The sequence below is a fragment of the Zalophus californianus genome, chromosome 12, assembly GCF_009762305.2.
Source record: "Zalophus californianus isolate mZalCal1 chromosome 12, mZalCal1.pri.v2, whole genome shotgun sequence".
NCBI lineage: Eukaryota > Metazoa > Chordata > Mammalia > Carnivora > Otariidae > Zalophus > Zalophus californianus.
This window is the reverse complement of record NC_045606.1, coordinates 36,336,509-36,360,223: the sequence shown is the minus strand read 5'-3', so window position 1 is coordinate 36,360,223 and position 23,715 is coordinate 36,336,509. Positions and strand designations below refer to the sequence as shown.

The 23,715-nt window shown below is 36.0% G+C and overlaps 1 protein-coding gene across 1 annotated transcript in view; it reads right to left on the bottom strand.

Annotated features, from left to right (window-relative positions):
- GNGT1 (G protein subunit gamma transducin 1) overlaps positions 1-23,715 on the bottom strand; it is a 301,365-nt gene that overhangs the window by 219,375 nt on the left and 58,275 nt on the right. The window lies entirely within an intron of this gene.

The following is a 23,715-nucleotide window of genomic DNA, read 5'->3' as shown; positions in this document are numbered from 1 at the left end:
ATTTCAAAAGCTTCACACCTGATCTTTCTGCTTCTGATTTGTCTGTCCGCAGTCTGTTTTCAATGTAATAGCCAGAGATATTCTTTGTAAGTACTATTGAATCAATTATTTTGTTAAAACCTCCCAGTTGCTTCCATTTGGTCCAGAATAAGAGCCAAAGTCCTCTCTGTAATCTGGCTCTCCGTCCTTCACTTTTAACTCCCCCATTCTTCCTCTTGCTCACTGGCTCACCCACCCCCATGCCTGCAGCACCAGCCTCTTTCTTGTTCCTAAGTGCACCACAGGATTTGCTTTTGCTCTTCTGTTTGCCTGGAATATTCTTCCCCAGGAGACCTATGCAAATTGCTTTCCTTACCTCCTTAAAGTTCTTCTACAAATGTCACCATCTCAGCAAAACTTTCCCTGGGCATCACTTTTAATTTTTTTCACCCCCATTGAGATATAATTTGTAAATAAAATTGTAAGAGATTTAAGTGCAAATGTGATGATTTGATATGCATATATCTTGTTAAAGAATTCCCACTATTGAGTTAATTAACAAACCCATCACCTCACATATTTACCCTTTTTCAGGAGCTTCTTGTGTTACCATCTTAGCCCTTCATCCTCCAACCATTTTTTAAATTACAAGTATTCTCTCAATTCCTCCTTGCTGTCCCTGGCAATACCATCTCTTCTCACTTAATTTTTGTTAATACAATAAATTATTGTTATCAATATAAATACAGATCTTTAGTATGATTCTTATTCTTTGTTTTCTGTCTCCTCTGACAGGAACAGGTAGAGTGTGTGCTCTCCCATTGCTTATCTGTAAAACATTTCTCACAAAGATTAGCTGATTTAGATTTGTATGTTATTCTTAAAAACTAATAATACTTTAATGCATCTGGAACTTACGTTGTGGTATAATATGTAATAAAATTTTCCCTCAAACCATTTGATAATTTATCCTATCCACATTGAGTTGTGATACTTATTTTGCCATATACTAACATGTGTCTTTTTATTAATCTCTCTGGTCAGAATTGTATAAAGCCCATACTCTTTTTTTTTAATTTTTTTATTGTTGTGTTAATCACCACACATTACATCATTAGTTCTCTTTTTTTAAAATTTTTATTGTTATGTTAATCACCACACATTACATCCTTAGTTCTTGATGTAGCGTTCCATGATTCGTTGTTTGTGCATAACACCCAGTGCTCCACGCAGAAAACCCATACTCTTAATGATTATAGTTTTAAAAAATGTTTCAATATATCAAAGAGCAAGTTAACTCATTATTAGTGGTGAATTAATTTTCTCTTAAACCTTTCCTCAGGTATTTTCATCACTTTATTCTTACAAAGTTAATTTGGAATTATGCTGCCTACTTCCAAAAGTAGGCAATTCTAATCAATCTAATTGATTAGAATTCCATTAAAGTATAAATTATTTGGGAGGAATCAATCCCTTCAGGTTATTCAGTGGTTTTATCAAAGAACATGCTATACTTTATTTATTCATATCCATTATTTGTTCCAGAAAGACTTTAGATAGATTATATCAACTCAGAAACTATGAGGCCTTCAAGAGGATGATGAAAATGGGAGAAGAGGAAGAAAACAAAAGGTAAGATCTAATGGAAGTGAGCTCATTGCTCAAGATGCATTCCAGCTGCTCCTGCAAACCCACTGAAGAGGACCCACAAATCTGTGTTTAAGTCTGGAGAAAATATAGCAAAGAGGGAGCTCAATGGTTTCTCTAGTATTAGAAAAGTTTTGAAACCAGAGAGATCAATTTCTCCCATAGATGGACTGGAAGTAAAGCCCTGAACTGTAAGAAACAGCATCTTCAAAGACATCTTGACTCTAGCTCCAGCAACAAATGCTAAAAGGTTGTAAATTAAATACCCCATATTGTAAGTAATCACATACCATCAAAATTCAGTTCACTTAAAGTAAGTGATTCAGACAGAATCAAAATGATACGATCCACATCCAGAGCTCTTGGTGGACTTTCTTAATACAGGGGAAGTTTTAGGATACCTAGATTATGGGGCGGCAATTAGTTTGAACATATGTGCAATATCTGATTGGTTATTAGCTGTGGTGTAAACAATTCTGAGGCTTCACTGAGGCTTAATATAAAGGAGTTCTGAGATTAACTACTGATAGCTAGTGGGGGTTCAGAAGTGAGCAGGTATCAGTCTATAAGCCATTAGTTCACCTTATAGGAGGAATGAATTCCTTATAGGAAGGAAAGTGACTATCATCACTTTAGTGTTTTTCTTTTTTTTTAATTTTTTAAAAGATTTTATTTATTTATGAGAGAGAGAGCATGAGAGAGAGCTGAGAGAGAGTGAGCACACAACAAGGAGGAGGGGTAGAGGGAGAAGCAGACTGCCCGCTGAGCAGGGAGCTGGATCCAGGACTCCATCCCAGGACCGCTTCATTTAGTTTCTAGAAAATCCTCTATAGGAATAAGTTGGTTAAATATATAATTTGCAGATTAAAAAACAAGGCAAACCCCAACTCGAAAATCCAAAGAAAAGCATACCTGGGTATTTTATACTCAGAGTGCTGAAAACTAAAGACAAAGAAAAAAAATCTTGAAAGCACCTGAACAGGTGGGGATATATCACATTATATATAGCAGAATAATGATCTAAATGACTGCAGATTTCACATCGGAGACCACGAAAGACAGAAGACAAATAACATTTTTAAAGTGCTTAGTAAAGGAACGTCTGGGTGGCTCAGTGTGGCCCAGTCGGTTAAATGTCTGCCTCTGGCTCGGGTCATGATCCCAGGGTCCTGGGAATGAGTCCCGCATCGGGCTCCCTGCTCACTGGGGAGCCTGCTTTTCCCTCTGCCTGCCGCTCCCCCTGCTTGTGTTGTCCCTCTCTGACAAATAAATAAATAAAATCTTAAAAAAAAAATAAAGCACTTAGTAAAAAGAGCTATCAGCCCAGAATTTTATACACAGCAAAAAAAAAAAAAAAAAAAAAAAAAAAAAAAATCCATCAAAAATGACAGCAAATAAAGACTCTTTTGGGTAGAGAAAATTAAGAGAATTTGTCTCCATTGATCCTCCCTACAAGAAATGCTAGAGAAAGTTTTTTAGGTTGAAGCAGATGATAGCAGAGGGAATCTGGAACTTCAGGAATTAAAGAGGACTGACAGAATGGTAAACATTTTGGAAAATGTAATAGATTACATATTTTCTTTGGTTATTTAAAATATGTTTCAAAGTTGTAATAAAAAATTATAATATCATCTGGGGAGAGAGTTTCAATGTATGTACATACAATACACTGGAAAACTATAACATAAGGGAGAAGAATTAAGGGGCCTACAAGGTTGTAAGCCCACTATTTTTTGTTTGTTTGTGTGTTGTACTGTGATAATTTTATTATTACAAGTCACTCTTCCCGCATCAGGCATCACACAAGTTTGTGACTATTCATTCTGGTAACAGAAACCTTTGAAATATCAGTTCTTATAAATTATTGGACTACATTTAAAGGGAAAATAAGGAGAACATTTTATTAGAATTCTGTTTGTTAATTATTAAAGGAGAGTGACTATCATCACTTTAGTGTTTTTCTTTTTTTTTAATTTTTTAAAAGATTTTATTTATTTATTAGAGAGAGAGCATGAGAGAGAGCTGAGAGAGAGTGAGCACACAACAAGGAGGAGGGGTAGAGGGAGAAGCAGACTGCCCGCTGAGCAGGGAGCTGGATCCGGGACTCCATCCCAGGACCGCTGCATCCCAGGAACCTGGGATCATGACCTGAGCTGAAGGCAGACGTTTAACCGACAGAGCTACCCAGGAGCCCTTTAGTGTTTTTCTCTTAAGATTTTTAAAATATGGTACAAAACACATAACATTAAATTTATCATCTTAACCATTTTTAAGTATATAGCTCAGTATGTGTTAAGTATATTCACATTATTGTGCAACAGATCTACAGAACTTTTTCATCTTTCAACACTAAAACTCTACATGCACTGAACATTAATTCTCACTCCCACCTGCCTTTGATAACTACCATTCTATTTTCTGTTTCTATGATTTTGACTACTTTCATATGATATTTCATATGAGTGAAATCATACAGTATGGTGTTTTGTGACTGATTTCTCTTCACAGAATATACCACAGTTTTGTCCATGTAGTAGCATGTGACAGGATTTTCTTTTTTTTAAGGCTGCATCATATTTCACTGTGTGTGTGTATATCACATTTTTAATCCATTCATCTGGATATTTGGGTTGCTTCCACATCTTGGCTATTGTGAATAATGCTGTGATGAACACAGGTGTGCATATGTCTCTTCAAGATCCTGCTTTTAATTCTATTGGATATATGCCCAGAAGTGGAATTGCCAGGTCATACAGTAATTCTCCTTTTAATTTCTTGAGGAAGTTCCATGCTGTTTTGCATGCAGCTGCACCATTTTAAATTTCCACCAACACTTCGCAAGGATTCCAACTTTTCTGCATCCTCACTAACACTTGTTATTTTCTGTTCTTTTGAAAGTGGTCAGGGATGCCTAGGTGGCTCAGTCGATTAAACTCAGTCTGCCTTCAGCTTGGATCATGACCCCAGGGTCCTGGGATCGAGTTCCACATCAGGCTCCTTGCTTGGCAGGGAGCCTGCTTCTCCCTCTGCCTGACTCTCTCTCTTTCTCTGTTTCTCTCCGTCTCTGACAAATAAATAAATAAATGAAATCTTAAAAAAAAAAAAAAAAGAAAGTGGCCATCCTACTGGGTGTGAGGTAATACCTCATTGTGGGTTTTCTTTTTTAAGACTTTGTTTTTTTAGAGCAGTTTTAGGTTTATAACCAAGTTGAGAGGAAGGTACAGAGATTTCCCATATACCCCTGGCCCCAACATATATATACCTAGGCTCCTCCATTATCAACATCACTCACTAGAATGGTACTTTTTTTTTTTTTTTTTTTTTTTACCAAAGATGAATCTACATGGACTTTTCATAATCACCCAAAGTCTACAGTTTTCCTTAGAAGTCACTCTTGGTGTTGTATATTCTGTGGGTTTGGAAAAATATATAATGACATATATTCATCCTTATACAGAGTATTTTCACTGCTCTAAAAATCCTGTGTTCTGCCTATTCACTTCACTGCATCCCCTAGCCACCCACCCATAGCAACCACTGATCTTTTTATTGTCTCCACAGTTTTGCCTTTTCTACAATGTCACATGGTTGGAATCATACAGTATACAGCCTTCTCAAATTGGTTTTGTTCACTTAGTTATATGCATTTAAGGCTCTTCCATGTCTTTTCATGGCTTAATAGCTTATCTCTTTTTAGCATTGAATTATATTCCATTGTCTGAATGTACCACAGTTTACTTATCCATTCATCTACTAAAGGACATCTTCATTTCTTCCAAGTTTTGGTAATTATGACTAGAGCTGTCATAAATATCCTTTTTTTGTGAACTCTGGGTAAATAGCAAGGAGTACAATTGCTAGATCATATGGTAAGAGTATTTTTCATTTTGAAAGTAGCTGCCAAATTGTCCTCCAAAGTGGCTGTACCATTTTGCACTCCCACCAGTAATGAATGAAAGTACTCTGCTGTTGTTAGACGAAGTGCTTCTGTTTATATCTGTTAGGTCCAGCTGGTTTATAGTGTTGTTTAAATCCTTTCTTTCCTTACTGATCTTCTGACTAGTTGTGTAAGACCTCTATTTTTTATATTAAGTGGTAAGATATTAACTCTAAGAAGACCATGAAAAGTTAGGTATGTATATTTTAAAAATAAAGAAACCATTAAAAATACAGAGTGATATTATCCAAATTCTAATACATAAATTAAAATGTGATAGTTTTTAAAAATTCAAGTATCCAAAAGAAGGTATGGAAGGGGTAACAGAGAAACATCAGAGAAGAAAAACAGAAAAGTAATAAAATGGTCAGCTTAATCCAACCACATAAATCATTACATTAATACAAATGGTCCAAACATACCTAGTAAGAGACAAAGATTATCAGGCTGGGTCTTTTAAAAGATTCAGTGATAAACTGCCTAGAAAAACAACTTAAATGATATAGATTAAAAGTAAAAGGATGAAAATATATATACCATATTTATGGGAAATCAAAGGAACTAGAATGGCCAAAAATTTTAAAATAAAGTTGGAGGATTCACAGTACTTGATTTAAAATTCTTTATAAAACTACAGTAAGGGAGGGGCACCTGGGTGCCTCGGATGGTTGAGCATCTGCCTTCAGCTCAGGTCATGATCTCTGGGTCCTGGGATCGAGTCCCACATCGGGCTCCTAGCTCAGCGGGGAGTCTGCTTCTCCCTTTCCCTCTGACTCTTCCCCTGCTCATGCTCTCTATCTTTCTCTCTATCACTCCATCTCAAATGAATAAATAAAATCTTAAAAAAAAAACTACAGTAATTTAAATAGTGTGGCTTTGGCAAAAGAATGGATATATAAATCAATATAACACAATAGAGAGTCCCAGTATAGACCTATACACAAAAGTACAACTAATTTTTGAGAAAAGAACAAAGTCAATTTGATAGGAAAAGAATAGAATTGTGAAAGATTCACAAATGGTGCTGGGACATTTGATCATCCATATTCAAAAGAATAAACCTTAATATATACTCATCCCTTATACCAAAAAATGACTTAAAATAGGTCATAGATATAAACGTAAAATATAAAATTCTAAAAGAAAATCTTTGAGATCTTGGGCTAGACAATCATTTCTTAGACATGACATTAAATGTATAAGGCATAAAAGTATGATTAATTGGTTTATTAAAACTAAATGTTTGGCCTGTGAAAGACATTCAGGGAATGAAAGAACAAGCCACAAACTCAGAAAATACTTTCAAATTACGTATCTGACAAAATATTCATCCAGAACATATAAAGAGCTCACAAAACTCAATAATAAGAAAACTCAGCAACAGTGAGCAAAAGTTTTGAACAAATACCTCACCAAAGAAAATATACAGATAGCAAATGAGCACATGAAAAGATAATCAACATCATTACCCTCTACGGAAATACAAATTAAACACAGACTAAGAATCTACTCCCCATCTATTAGAATGACCAACAAACACAAACAAACAACAACAAAACACCTAGGAATACTAATGCTGGCAAGGATATAGAAGAACAACTAGGTTTCTCATAAATCACTGGTAGAAATGCAAAATGGTATAGCCATCAAGGAAAATATCTTGGCAGTTCCTTATAAAGTTATACACACAGTTACTTTGCACCCAGAAATGCCACTCATAGTATTTATGAACATTTATGCAAATGAAATAAAAGCATGTTCATACAAAAACCTGAGGACAAATGTATACAGCAACTTCGTTTGCCAAAAACTACAAGCTACCACATGTCCCTCATCTGGAGAATGGTTAATCAAATTGTGTTAAATCTATTTAAAGCGATACTGCTTAAGAATAAAAAGGTATGAAGTACTGATACCTACAACAACATGCCTCTATTTCAAATATATTATGCTGGCTGAAAAAAAGTAAGATTCAAAAGTCTACATACTACCTGGTTCCTTTAATGTGACATTCTGGAAAATGAAAACTATATGGATAGAGAACAGACCAGTGGTACTGAGAGTTAAAGAAATAGGTCTGACTATAAAGTGGCAGCCCAAGGACATTTGGAGGGGCAGGGGCAGTGGCAGTGTTGAGACTGTTCTGTATCTTGATTATGATAGTGGTTACATGACCCCATAGAGTTGTCAAATCTCATAGAACTATGCAACATAAAGTTTGAATTTTATTGTTTATAAATTTAAAATAAATTTCAGTACCCCCCAAAATGTCTTCTTGAGTCAGAAAATTGAATACATATTAATACATAATGCTGCTTCTTAAAAGAGAATGAAAAATTCACTATCTTTAACCTTTGTTATCATTCTAAGATTTCATCTTACCAAAGAAAAATAATAGGATCCTTGTCTTCCTATTATAAAGACATCAATGTACATAGAATTGTTGCTAAAATATTCTGTCAAAGGGATGGAGGTAGAAAAGAAGAGATTATGTGCTTTTTGATAAATCTTTACTGCTATGTGTGTGGTTGTTCTATAAGCAAGAGAATCTGCTATCTTGGTAGTTTCCTGAATAGAGTTGTCTAACAGGAAGAATCAATGAAGCTGCTGGCTGATTAATGGGCATGAAACACAGAATACTGCTATCTTTATTAACAGTGAAAAAGTATAGACTTTAAGAATAAATGGAGCAAAACACATATATTGTGTGACTCATTTTCTCTAGCCCTACTTATATCTGCATGGCGATTAAAACATAAACTTTAATAAATAATATATAGAGTATTTTGGAGGGGCTGGGAAATGAGGCTGTAGTATCGTGGGGTCAGATTGAGTCAATCCCATAAACAATATCTGATGTAATTAATGTTAGTTTTTGAAGTTCTCAGTATTTCTTTTCCTAAGTCATTATCTACTTTACCCCCATCTGTTTCTATTTCTTTTGTCCAGTAGAAGAAAATAAAATACTTTCCTTTTAGGTGTGTTATGGATTCTGTTAATTCCTCCCCAAAGCTACCAGTGTTAATGGAACAGGCAGCTCCATCAAGGTCTTAACCAGCTTGAAAGATATACCTAAAATAATTTAGTCAAAAGAAAAATCATCGAAGTGGACATATAAAAATCATACTCAACTGTTTCTCTACAATTAATATTCAGTTCTCAATCCCTTGCAGCTCTTCTTCCCCCCAAGCCCCAGTTATATTGTTGTAGTGGTCATAGAAATATGAGAGATAACAGGAATTGACAGAACAAAACTTAAAACACAGACTTTGCATATAAGTGTATGTACAGGTGCATAATTTCTTTACTCTGCATCAGACCACTCTCCATTAGCACAATTTCTATAGAAACAAACACAATATTATAATGACAAAATGTGAGTTATTTTCTGAGTACCTAAGCATTGAATTCTAAATTTAGTTTGATGAAGTAATATGCGGATTTATTAAAAGTTGAACAACATGCCATTTTCTGCTTCTCTCTGATTTATTGAGGAGTGCCTCGAATGTATTAGGAGTCCTGTTTATGATGAATGTTAGTGTTTAGGATCCAGAGCTCAAGAAGAGAAAATGTGTGGACCACAAGGGAGGGAAACATAAGAGGTAATGACCACGGAATGGGAGAGCAGATGAATCTTTAAGGCCTAGGGGAAAATGGGGAGATTGGGTAGCCAACCGAAAATCCAGTGTGCCCTACAACATCATCCTAACCTTGAGTAAAAAACTCAAGCCTGCAATTCTTTTGTCCCTCTACTCCTGGAATTTCTGTTCACAGTCTTCTTTCCTCAGCCCCCTCCTTATCACAGAGTCACTATCTCCTCTCCTCACCCCATAATTTTGTCCCAACCCCTATCCAGCTCCATGTTTACAATGGTGTACGTTAATGGAAAAGAGCAAATATTTGTCTACTAGAGAGGGATGTTTCTTTGATAGACAGCTTTGAATATGTGTCCTGGAGAAACACTGTATTATTGTTATATTTATACAAAACTGTATCTGGGTTATTTTTAGACTTGGCCTCACCAAGAGATATAAATACCCTGTATAATATTTTTCCCCCAAAGAAAAATATCTTCTAACCTCTGAACAACTAATTTACAATCAAAGTTTTGGAACCCTACCCATTGTTATAGTAGCAATTTCAGGTAGATATATTTGTATCTGTGTTATTTTCTTAATTACTGTAAATTTCTGGACACTAGGGAAAAGGCTAAACTTTGTATTAGATTAGTAAGGAAGACAGAGTACCTACTTTGTGCCATAAGCCAGGCTCTAGATAAAAGGAAATTAATCACCACCAATTGTTCATTACCCACAAATCTGGATGTGGTCTATGCTAGTCCCTTTCTTTTGGGAACTTAAAATCAAATATAGGCTATCCTAATGAAGCCATAGAGGTCCATGAAACATGTAAACTAAGTAAGAAATATTTATCAGTCAAAATATAAACTGAATTAAATGAGAGCTGATCTTCTCAGAAGAATAATCCCCAAAGCATTCTGAAAGGTTACATTACATCCCCTTGCAATAGAGTGAAGGGCTGCACGGGTGGCTCTCCCTGAGGCACTTAGGTTTGCCCACCTCCCAAATGGGGGAGGACTTTTCTTTGCATCTACAGCATCAGGAACATCAAGGGTCCACTCCCAGTCATAACAATGCAACTGTGAGGAGAGAGTAACTCTGCTCTGACCCTCTCTCTATTCTCTATAGTCATTCCAGACTTGGAATTTCATTTTCCACTTTGAAAATAAGGAATCCCTTCCACTGTGACAAGTTGATTTGGTGAAAAAGCATAAGGAATATCTGGCCTCACACAGGTATATAACTGGAAAAGGAAGGAGTATTTTAGCAGCTTTTTTTTTTAAGATTTTATTTATTTATTTTAAAGAGAGAGATAGAGCACAAGTGGAAGGGGCAGAGAGAGAGAGAGAAAGAGAGAGAGATATAATCTCAAGCAGACGCCATGCTGAGCATGGAGCCCTGACGGATGTGGGGCTCGATCCCAGGACCCTGAGATCATGACCTGAGCTGAAACCAAGAGTTGGACGCTTAACTGACTACACCACCTAGGTACCTCTTTTTAGCAGCCTTTTTAAGATAACTTCATGCCCACCAGAACTTGGTAAGTGGTAGTTTCTTGAAGGTTAGTTACAATATGGAATCTAAAACTTTATCAATAAGTTATGTACTCTATCACATTAAACTGATTTGTCTATCTTGAATTTTGCATAAATCTCTCATCCATGCAAGATTTGGTAATGGCACACGTTGGTCATTTGGAAAATACTGGATCATTGAGTTATGCAGACCTTCTAAATATTGAAACATTTCATCATACAATATAAAGAAATACATTTCTTAATATCTCTAATAATCTTTTTAGCAAAGTGTTTATGAATTAGGAAATTGTCAAGTTCATGCTGGTAGACATAAATTTCCCAAAATTCTAATTCTCACTTAGAATTTCTGATTTTATCATTGGCACTGATTTCAGCAGTGTGCTAGTCTGTGCTATAGTTTGCAATAGTTTGTGAGACCCAATTATCTACTCTCAACTCTGTGTTTAGTGACATCAAGTTGGTAGCTTGAAATCAGCCTTGCTGAGAGTATTCACAGCACAGAAACTGGCTACCAATCTACAAAATTGGGATCTTCTTTCTCCCACAGAGGGCTAGTTGTTAAATATTTATCAGGACATAATTGGTTATTTTCCTTGAAGTGAGAGGTTTACATTTTGTTCAAGATAAATTTCTGCCAAATACCCTAAATTTGAATAATGTTAGGTTGTCTGAAAGTCGATATTTAAAAAAAGAAGTGGTCCATGAAAAAGCAGTTCATTCATCTTGCAATTCAAACTATTGGGTAAATGCTTTTCCTCTGGACAACCAAGGTACTTTTTAGTACACAATATGCTTTATGCGTATTTCCCCTTCCTTGAAACAGAATAACAAAAAAGACATGTATTCAGAGTCAAAATGTAATAAAATTAATAATTTTTACTGCTTCAAAATTAAAACATTTGCTGGATCATGGAGTAGTTCTATTTTTAACTTTTTGAGGAGCCTCCATTAAGTTTTCTAGAGTGGCTGCACCAGTTTGCATTCCCCACCAACAGTGCAAGAGGGTTCCCCTGTTCATCCTCACCAACACCTGTTGTTTCTTGTGTTGTTGATTTTAGCCATTCTGACAGTGTGAGGGGATAGCTCGTTGTAGTTTTGATTTGCATTTATTTGATGATCAGTGATGTTGAGCATCTTTTCATGTGTCTGTTGTCCATTTGGATATCTTCTTTGGAAAAATGTCTACTCGTGTCTTCTACCCATTTTTAGTTGGATTATTTATTTTTTGGGTGTTGAGTTTTATAAGTTCTTTATATATTTTGGATACTAACCCCTTATCAGCTATGTCATTTGCAAATATCTTCTCCCATTCCATAGGTTGCCTTTTAGTTTTGCTGATTGTTTCCTTTGCTGTGCAGAAGCTTTTCATTTTGATGTAGTCCCAATAGTTTATTTTTGCTTTTGTTTCCTTTGCCTTACGAGACAAATTTGGAAAGAAGTTGCTACAGCTGATGTCAAAGAGGTTTTTTTTTAATTCACTTTGAATTTATTTTTGTGTTTGGTATAAGAAAGTGATCCAGTTTCATCCTTCTGCATTTTGCTGTCCAGTTTTCCCAACATCATTTGTTTAAGAGACTGTCATCTTCCCATGGGATATTCTTTCCTGCTTTTTCAAAGATTAATTGACCATATAGTTCAGGGCTCATTTCTGGGTCTTCTATTCTGTTCTACTGATTTATGTGTCTATTTTTGTGCCAGTACTATACAGTTTTGATCACTACAGCTTTGTAATGTAACTTGAAGTCCAGAATTGTGATGCCTCTGCTTTGTTTGGTCTTTTTCAAGGTTGCTTCAGGAAATTGTTGACTTGTTTCAGAAAAGGGACAAGATATTAACTTTAGACCACACTAGGTCAAATATGAATACTAAAATTTTCTAGGTAACCACTAAAATATTAGAAACAGTGTATATATCATACGTTCTACTTTGAATAAGCAAAACACAAAAATTAAAAGAGCATAAACTGAGAAAAGGGGACTGAAACTTACAGCACTGCACCTAAGAATATTTGTAATAAAAACTAATAAAAAATCAATTAACTTATCCCGTTAAAAGGGAAATATTGAGGATTTTCAATTTTGTCTATGACAAATTAGTTTGTAAAAACCAACCTTTCCATGGAGAATAATTGCTGGCTACAATAAAAATGAATAAACAACCGTTTTAACACTGCAGAGTGCAGCATAGAGACCGAGAGCTTGAGCAGCCCAGATTAGAGAGAACGGAGACATACTAAGGTGACCTTGATATTTTCTGCTCCATTTCTCCTTGAAATATTTGCCAGAAAGTAACTGTCGACCTAGAGATCTTGCAGAAAGCAGCAGCTTGAGTCTTCAATCTTCTCACAAGACTGGGGAAACAAATAGAGCTTAATGCTACAAAGACAAGAAGAGCTTGAAGGACCAAGATCCTGGAGTTTAAGAAACTACAAAGAATAAGGCTGACATTCTGCATTGCTTTTTCTCTTGATACATATTCCAAATCCTATGCTTCATAAGAGATCTAAAAGCTGAGAAACTAATTCTCTTGTGGAATTCTCCATCTTGGTATCTATTCTCTTGAATATTAATCACAATTATTTTAAAGTTCATGTGGAATTATGATACTTCTAAAATCTAGTTCACCTTCAAGTCTGTTTCTATTAACTGACTTTCTTGTTTGTTTTTGATCATTTTTGTCTCTTGGCTGGCCTCATACATTTTTATTTGAATACTGAACACTATGTATGTAATATTGTAGATCATCTGCTTGTTGCTGTTTTCCCTCTAAGAGAATTTAACTTTCTTGTGTCAGTCAGTTAGAATAGGACCACATTCTACTTCTGACAGAAACATTTGCATATTGATGAAAAGTTTTAATCAACAGAAAGATATAATTATAAACTTGTATATATTTAATAGCATAATTTAAAAAAATCAAACAAAAAATAAACAGAACAAGGAAAATAATTCCACCTTTTAACACTCAGTAATTTATAGTTCAAGAAAACTAGCCCCAGTAAGGACAAAGACTAAACAACAGAATTAGTAAGTTTGAGCTAATGAAAATTATAAACATGTAAAGATCCAGTACATGTTCCTTAAAAATATATTTTTTTAACTGAACCTAGAACAGTTTACTAAAATGGCCCAGTTTTAGGCCATTAGTCAAGTCTCAATAAATTTCAATCCAACAGACTATTTTCTTTTATCGGAATACAATTGAAATAGAAATCAATAACAAATATATCTTTAAAAACTACATGTATTTGGATATTTTAAAACTTTCAGAGATAATTCACAGATAAAAAATTCATAACAAAAACTAGAAAAATATTCAGAGCTAAATAATGAGAAAAGAGAAAATCACAATCTTCACACATCTAAAATATGTGATGGCTAATTTTATATATCATCTTGACTGGGCTAAAGGATGTTCAGATAGCTAGTAAAACATTATATCTGGATGTGTCTCTGAAGGTGTTTTCCAGAAGAGAATAAAGTTTGAATTGGTAAACTGAATAGCCCTCTCTACTCTGGATGGATATTGTCCAATCTATTTCTGGCCTGAATAGAAGAAAAAGGCAGAGGAGAGGGGCACCTGGGTGGCTCAGTCGGTTAAGCGTCTGACTGCTGATTTTGGCTCAGCTCATGATCTCAGGATTCTAAGATTAAGCTCCTCATCGAGCTCTAGGCTCAGTGGGGAGTCTGCTCGAGATTCTCTCTCCCCCTCTCCCTCTGCCCCTCCCTCCAACATGTGCTCTCTCTCTCTCCCACTTTCGAAAATAAAAATAAATCTTGAAAAAAAAAGGCAGAGGAGAGGTGAATTTGCTTTCTCTGCCTGACCTGGGTCATCCATCTTATCCTCCCCTTGGACATCTGGTGCTCATGATAAGAAAAAAAAAAAGACTAAAAGTTAATGAAAAAAGCTTCTAATATAAGGTAGGAAAAGCATAACAAAATAAACCAAGGGAAAGTAGAAAGAAGAAATAAATAAAACCAATAAAATTTAATGAAATAGAAAAAAAACATAAAATGAGTAAGATCAAAAAAGCTAAAATTTGGTTAATGAAAAACCCAGTAAAATTTATAAATCTCAAGCAATACTAATGAAGAAAAATAAACAAAAAAACCCCACAAATACAAATATTTAAAATGAAAAAGAGGATAAATTGTTATAGTAAAGATTTACAAAAGACAATAAATTACATTTAAAATCTTAGTTCAAAATACATTCCTAGGGAAAAAAAATAACTTCACTGAAACTAAGCATAGAAAAGGAGTCCTTAAACCATTTTAAAAAATTGAGTAAGTAGGAGCACCTGGGTGGCTCAGATGGTTAAGCGTCTGCCTTCAGCTCAGGTCATGATCCCATGGTCCTGGGATCAAGCCCCACATCAAGCCCCACATCAGGCTCCCTGCTCAGTGGGGAGTCTGCTTCTCCCTCTCCCTCTACTGTTCTCCCTGCTTGTGCTCTCCCTCTGTCAAATAAATAAATAAAATCTTTAAAAAAAATTGAATAAGTAGTTACCATATACCCACAAATAAAACACTAGGTTCAGATGATTTTAAGGTAAAATTCTACCAAAATTCAAAGGTAGTTATTTCCATTGTTACACAAAGTCTTCTAGAGGATGTAAAAGAAGGTACTTTTCACAACTCATAACAATTCATAACTCATAACATAACTTTTATTATGTTAGCATTATCTTATCATCAAAACCAGATAACTCTCTAAGAACAATAAAAAAAATTACAGACTAATCTCAATTATGAACATAGATATGAGATCTAAATAAAATATTAATAAATATAATCCACAAATGTTTTTAAAAAGCTGTATTTATTCTGGAAATGCAGATTAGACCCAACCTTAGAGGATCTATGTTATTCTTCATATTACATTATTTGATCATCTCAATAGATTCACGGGAAAATATCAATTCAATTAAACATCTGTTTCTGTTAAAAATCCTTATCAAAGTAGGAATAAGATGTATTTCCTTAAACTAACAAAAGCTATCTTCAAAAACCCCAAAACAAACAGGATAGTCAATATAAATGTGAAAGCACTCCTTCAAAATCAGAACAAGATAATAAGTCAACACCACGTCATTCCCACATTGTATTGGAAGTACTGGAGGGCTCAAAAGTGCAGAAGAAGTCAGATAGCTATACGGAATAGAAGGGAAGTAAAGCTAAATTATTTGTAGTTGATATGAATTCCCTACATGAAAACCCCCAAAGAATATATAAACGAACTATTAGAATTAATAGTAGAGTTCAGCAGGAGACTAGACATAAGATCAATATGTAAAAATCAATTACATTTTTATGCCAATAGCAAGGTATTAGAAAATGTAATTAAAACAAAAGATATGATTTTCAACAGCAACAAAGGCTATAACACGTCTATAGTACCCAGGAATAAACCTAACAAAAGATAATATAAAAACACATTTCGAAGACATTAAAGACCTAAAAAAAAAGAACAACCAGAGCATGGAGATGGAGCTGACAAAAGATGAGACTGGGATGCAGTTAGAACCAGGTCTTTATCTTTATGGCTTTGGGGTCTCACTTAGCAGTTAGAAATAATTCTGAGGGCGACGAGTATCCATGGAAGGAGTTTAAGTAAGGAGAAATGAACTATGTCGGACTGTGAAATGAACTATGTCGGACTGTGATCATTCTGGCAATGGTATGTATATGTTGAAGAGGGTGATGTTGGGGATCAGAAAACAAACTAGGAGGGTTTTTGAGCTGTCCTGGTGAGATAAGGGGTGACCTGAACTAGGGTGCCGAAAAGGTCCTTCCTGGTCTGGTCCTTTCTGCCTTTCCAGCTTCATCCTTTATCAATTTCATCTTGTACTCTATGTGCTGTTTGTTCTTGCACTTTAATGAGCTCTACATGGCTTCTTATACCTCCAGACCTGTTATGAAACCGTGCCTGCTGGGACACTTTTCATACTACCTTTCCCTGACATTGGTCTGGATAATACTCATCTTTCAAATCTAAGCTTAGCTGCTACATCCAATTGGAAACTTTCACTGCCCCTCCAAAGCTGAAGCAGTTTGTTCACATAATATTGTTCTCATACTTCTATTGTAGTATCTAAAACAAGGTATTGAAATGGTCTCTTTATTCTGCCACTTCCCCTATTGACTGAAAGCATCTCTAAGTCAGAAAGCTAAATCTTATTCACCATTGTATTTCTAGCACCTAACGTACACTTGGGCTTCAAAAAGTATTTGCTGATGTGTAAGACAGAAAGTGGGGTGGGCAAGGTGGGAAAGAAGAAAGGAAGGGAGGGAGGGAGGAAGGGAGGGGACAGGGAAAAAGGAAAAAATTCCATCCACTGTTTGATATTTCAAAGGTCTTTTTCAGATCCCAAACAGAAGACAGGTGATAATATTTTTAGTGCTACTGCAAAACTTAATCTTCTGGAAAACGTAGCTCAAGTGGTATTTCGACCTGCGCGATCTTAATCTTGGGTAGAACTGGTGGGTATTGACCTGAGTGGGGGTACAAAGCAGAAGTTGGTGAACTATAACGTGTAGACTAATATATGGTCTTCTGTCTGCTTTGCAAATAAAGTTATATTGGAACACAGTCACATTTATTCATTTATATATGGCCTATGACCACTTTCATTTTACAACATCAGATGTTGTAATGTAGACCATATGGTCCACAATGTCTAAAATATTTATTACCTGGCCTTTTACAGAAAAATTTTGACAACTCCTGGTGTAAAGAGCCAGAGTTTATATGATCAGCTGAGAGCTTCATAATTATGACTATCTCCTGATAGCAGAATAACACAAAAGAACCTCTGCTCTCTTTCAAGTTCAGTCCTTGGTTTAGTGGATTCGTTTCAGGCAACACAACAAAGTACCTTGAAGTAATACTTATTTTATTTAAAAAAATTAATGAGAGAAAGAGAGAAAACCATTGACAAGAATTAATGGCTGAATATCTTCTTGATATAGAAAAAGAAATCCTTTCCACTGATGTAAAATACGGTGTCAGATATAAACATCATACCAAGCCCATGGTTTTCTCTTGTCATTTTAGAATAGACAAGACTGGTAGTTCTAGAGGCTACTCGGTTTCTATTTTAGAAAAATAGCTGATCTTGGCTGAGGCTATAGAGCTCTTATTATCAAAGTGCTTCCATTTACAAAGACTCAAAGAATATTTACTTTTTCTGGCTATGTCACATTTCTTATCAACTATAGTCACTTCTCAAGGCAGGTCTCATTAAACAAATATTTCCTTAAGAGATCTTGACTCAATCCAAATAAAAGGGCACTTCAAGAATTTACGTATTTTATTGTGGCTGTAAGTTACCATTTTCAAGAATTAATATAGAAGCCTAGGATGATTTTAAGATTGGAAAAGTCACACTTAGTACTGTTTATCAAAAATTGGAAAGTGATGACTCTAGAAATATCATACTGATTAGTTTTACTTGGATGCTTCAAAAAATAATTGAGCAAACCATCAATTAATCATTTTGCAGTTACATAAAAAATAACTCTGGATTAAAAATTTTCATAGTTTTGTGATAAACTATTCCTTTCAACTGTCCTTCTAAGAAGAGCTGCAAAATTATGTCTTTCAGTATTTCAACAAAAATATTGGTATATTTGTTCTTTATTGGGCAGAATTTACTTCATTTACAAATGTATCTTTTTATATGCCTTAAGGTCTTTCTAAAAAGTTGTGTATAAACAGAACTTCGAGGGGTGCCTGGGTGGCTCAGTCGGTTAAGCGTCTGCCTCCCACTCCGGTCATGATCCCAGAGTCCCAGGATTGAGCCCTGCATGAGGCTCCCCACTCAGCAGGGAGTCTGCTTCTCCTTCTGACCTTTCCCCATCTTGTGCTCTCTCGCTAGCAAATAAATAAATAAAATCTTTAAAAAAAATAAAGAGAACTTCTAGTAACATGTGTCAAGAATACATGTCTCTTTTTTTAATCTTAGAAAGCCAGATTAAAATCCTGCTTCTTGCATTGTGTTTTAAGTGATTCCATGAGTTATTTAATCTCTCTGAGTTTTAGTTTCTTGTTTATAAAAATGGGGATTTGATAGTATTTATCTCATAGGGTATTGTGAGGATTAAATGAGTTAACAAATGTAAAGCTGTATCACATTGTCTTGAATATGGTAAATGCTAAAAAAATATGTTAATATTATTATGCTACCTGCATTGGGAAAACTGACTATGATGTTTTAGCACAAGTAAAAGCTCCTTGGTAAAATCAGTTGTTATACCCATCAGCTTTCTCTCACTTTTGAGTTTTGGTTTTTGTGTTTGGTATTTAAATTTTTTGTTTATTTTGATTTCTTGTTTTTAGTAAATTTGTTTCCTCAGTAGATTTTCTTAAAGTGAGCTAGTTTTACCCAGTATTATTGGCAGACTGAGACTTGGACCATAATTACTTGGCATTACCTTTTAAAAGACCTGGTGAACCTACAGTACCCATGCCCCCACTCTACTCTCCCACTTTGGGAAAGACATCATTAATCAATGACAATACTTCTTTTCTACCTGAGTTCTAATACAAGCTCAAAACCCCTCTCAATACATCACCCCCAGAAGATAAGAACAGTAGATCAAAGATAACATATGAGCTGAAATCTGGTTGGCATCCCTCATTTAAGACATAGTTAAACTCTCATTTTCTGTGTCTTTGATCCTCCAATACCTTCCATTCCCTTTAGTTCTTCTGTCTGTATTTTTACCTGCCTAAGTCTTGGATCTACCAGTGATTGCCACTGACCCCGTCATATCTAAAGTCCACTGCTAACACAGATATTAAGATGTTGCTTATTGAATTTCTATATTACAAGGAGCTGCCTAGAAAACCATAACTGTTCTTATGGAATTTACTGTCTAGTACATTACATAAACATTAATGAACTGTCACATTTAAACTTTAAAATTACAGTTGAGGGGTGCCTGGGTGGCTCAGTCGGTTAAGTGCCTGCCTTTGGCTCAGGTCATGATCCCAGGGTTCCGGGATCAAGCCCCCCATAGGGCACCTTGTTCAGCGGAGAGCCTGCTTCTCTCTCTTCTCCCTGCCTGTGCTCTCTCTCACTATCTCTGTCTCTCTCTCTCTCAAATAAATAAAATCTTTAAAAAAATTACAGTTGAATTAAATGCTATAAAGGAAAAGGGGACGCCTGGGTGGCTCAGTTGGTTAAGCATCTGCCTCTGGCTCAGGTCATGATCCCACGGTCCTGGGATCGAGTCCCACATCGGGCTCCTTGCTCAGCAGGGAGCCTGCTTCTCCCTCTCCCTCTGCCTGCCACTCCCCCTGCTTGTGCTCTGTCTCTCTCTCTGACAAATAAGTAAATAAAATCTTTTTTAAAAAATGCTATGAAGGAAAAGTCTATTTAAACAGGAGGTCGGACTAAAACTAGTGAGTCAGAAAGGGCTTCCCTAAGATAGTGATGTTTATGCTGAGTTGCAAAAGATGTATAGGACTTAAACAGAAGTAGGAGTTAGTGGTAAGTAAAAATATTCTAGACAGAGAGGCCAGTATGAGGGCAGGTTTGGGGACAGGAGGAACTCAGTATATTTAGAGAACGAACAAGGCCAGTGGTAGAACTGTGGACTGAGGATATGGGGAGATATGGCTAGACAGGCAGGCAAGAGCCAAATCATTTAAGGGCACTGGGAGTACATTAAGTTTTGGTGACTTTATCATAACAACAAGTTGAAAGCACTGAAGGGGTTAAACAGGGGAATGGCATGAGTAGATTTGTGTTTTTAAAGATTATAAAGATTTTAAAGATTACCACCAAAGCACCAATTGGTAGACTGATTAAAGTAGGGTCAGGAACTCCAAATGGGAGGCTATTAGAGTAGTCCAAGTAAGAAATTATAGCAACAGATTACAGAAAGCAGTGGAGGAAGATGAAAGATATTTAAGAGAGAAAATCAACAGGACACTATGATATGTGACATGGATTGGTGAAGAAACGAAAGATTATGGATGATTCCTAGGTTTCTGCTTATGGAATCAAGGGCATGTAATGTCATTCACTGAGTTAAGAAACACTGCACAAGGATTAGGCTTGGGGGGAAGATGAGTTCAGTTTGGGGCATGTGTAGGTGGCTATACATTTGAGGTGTTCAAGTGGTAATAAGCATGCAGTTGGAATACCTACATCTGAAGCTCAAAGAAGAACTCTGGCAAAGAGATATAACTTTGTTAGTCATTGATGTATAGTGGTAATTTAAGTTATATGTGCGCAAATGATATTATACAAAGAGAAAGTAGAAACTGGAATCAGAAATTGTCCTAAAATTCAGACTTGAGATCCCTGACAATTACACGTCAGGTGGATGGAAGAAGCCTATAGAAGAGGTGAAGTGTTTAAGGAATAGAAAAAGAATTCAGAAGGAAAACAGAAATATATAGTGTCATTATGGTCCAGAAAAGACAGTGTTTCAGAAAAGAAAGCAAAGTTAAGAGGTAAGTTAAGGTGAAGGTTTAGATTTAAACATGGAGGTCATTGAGAGATCTTAAATAGGAGCAAACCGAAGACTGTGTGATATGTGAGGAACTGGCAATAGGGAGCACCAAGAAGATGAGAATTGTAGGGAGGAAGAAGGTTCAGGGAGGCTTGGTTTGTTTTTTTTCAGATGGGAAAGACTTGAACATATTCATACTCATAAGAAAGAGCCTATACAGTGGGAATATCTGAAAGTACAGTTGAAAGGAGAGGTATTGGATAGCTTATGCTCCCTGGGAAGGAAAAGGCAGGTGTGGAAGTCAGAGTACAAGTGACGGTGTCAGTCATGAGTAGGAGGAGACATGCCTCCTCTAATAGGAGATGAGGGAAGAGAAGAGAACAGGACAGATGGAGGCAGATGTAGCAGCAAGAATCAGGGGTTACAGAAAAGGCAGAGTGTACAAATGTGAGGTTTCCCTCACATGACCAGCTTGAGGTCATTATGGCTAATATGAACCAAGTCTAAATTTGTACTCCAGAGATAATAGCATCCAACCTTCTCCTCCATTAAAAAATAAAATAACCACCTAATATGCTCTTAGGAAATCAGTAGAGTCAGAGAGTTCTAACATTTTGGGGTTGCTTTAAAGCCTCCACAAGGTGTTTTCTTAAAATCATAGAGAACCTGAATCCTCTTCAAATTGGCAGAGAGGGGGAGAGTTGTCGATGTGGCTCTGCCTTCCCCGTCAGTAGGTATAAAGAGTTCTCCTCCTTAAAGCAATATAGCTTGGGCTCAAAGGCCATATGAAGGTTTACTTTATACAGACAGCTTTTATAAAACAGTATTTTCCTTCAGAGTTAAAAAGATATATGCCTTTGAAACTTGATTAGAAATAGGGATATTATGGAGGCAACTTAAAACATTTCTTTGTATGGAGAGAAAGAAAGATGATAAAACAAATTAGTATTTGCCAGAGCATAGCTATGGAAGAGTATCACCCTATTAATTTTAGGAAAGCTGGAAGTTACATCATTACCTCGAAGCTGCCATGCCAACACAGGACTGGCCTTAATGAGCACCACTGTACTGACTTGGATTTCACCAGCCCCTCATGTCCTTTTTCCAATCTCATCTCAAAATAACTGACCACAGTATGTTTCAATTAGAAAAACCTTCAGTGATCTCATTACTGACTCATTTTCTGCTATAAAAATAGCCAGAAATTTAAGGAAAAGAATAGGTTTTCATATAGTAATCCCAGTGTAGCCTCTAAAAAAGGAAGTTCTCAAATATTTTGAATGCTAAGGATGTTTCTACTGTTTTCATACAAAGGAATAAGGGTGAGAGTTTTCACCTCCAAGAACTTGGTGACAGAAACTCCCCCCCTTTTCCTTCTTCTGAAGTAGGTCTTCCTTCAACGCCTATTTAACACACAAAATTACATATTTATAAACAACTTTACTTCATTGTGGGGTATTCTCAGTAAATAAGTTAGGTATCTAACTGATAAACAGTATCTCATTATTACATGCAGTCTGATGAAGTTTAACTCACTAAATTAGGCTCTTAACTTGTCTTTGCTCTGGGTTTCAATCTCTGGTCAGCTAAACTCCCACCAATCCATGTACCCATTTGTTCTTGATGGCTCAATCTTCACTTCCTTCCCAACTTGAGATTGCTTGTTCAGTTACTCAGACCCTGACTTGCTGGTTCCATCTACTTGATTTCCAAGTAAAGATCTTTCTGTTTAAATTGTTTACAAGTTACTTTTGCCTTCATATTGAACTGTGGGTCTGTGTAATCTCTAAGGAGTTGTATACTCTCCATCCTCTTTATTCTCTTTTTTGTCTCCAATTTGAAAACTCAAATGCCTACAGAGACCCAGCAGGTGTCATAAACAAGAGAAGTGATCCAGGTGTAAGGCAACAGAAGTCCGAGATAGAGCAGAGAGAAAATGTCTCCTGCACATCGCTCTCATTTCTCATTTCTTCGGGGCAAGCATGAAAAGCAACCTGCTCTGGCTATCTGGATTAGAATGCTACCTATTTGCAAGAGCTGTCTGGGGATGCTATCCACCCAGCACCTTTACAGGACTTTATAGTCTCCAGTGCAATGCAAAAACCCCATGTTTTACTGGACCCAGCTAGCTCATTTTCAGGAAACCGAGATTTAGCACTTGGGGTCATTTTTTGAGGAGTGACAGAGGAGTTCCACCTTCTTTCACTATAATTGGCCCCTTGAAAAGCAAATGACCACGTCCTATACAAATGTACAGACATTTGGCACCTTACACAGCCAAATCTGTTAATGAGAGCTAGGCAGTGCCAAGATAATTAAAATACACATGCAATCTCCAAAGTTCACTCATGATTTATAAGCTTTCTTTTTGCTAAACCTGCTAAAAGTCCTACAGGCAACTTTATAGATCTGAGTTTTAGGTTTTGATGTCCATATGTCTACCTTGGAAGTGGTAATGTGTGGTGGGATGACTCAAAGGCAGAGAGAGCCATAATGGTACCAAACTGACAGGTAGACATAATACATAGAGGCAGCAACTACAGTGCTTCCTTAGGAAAATATTCAGG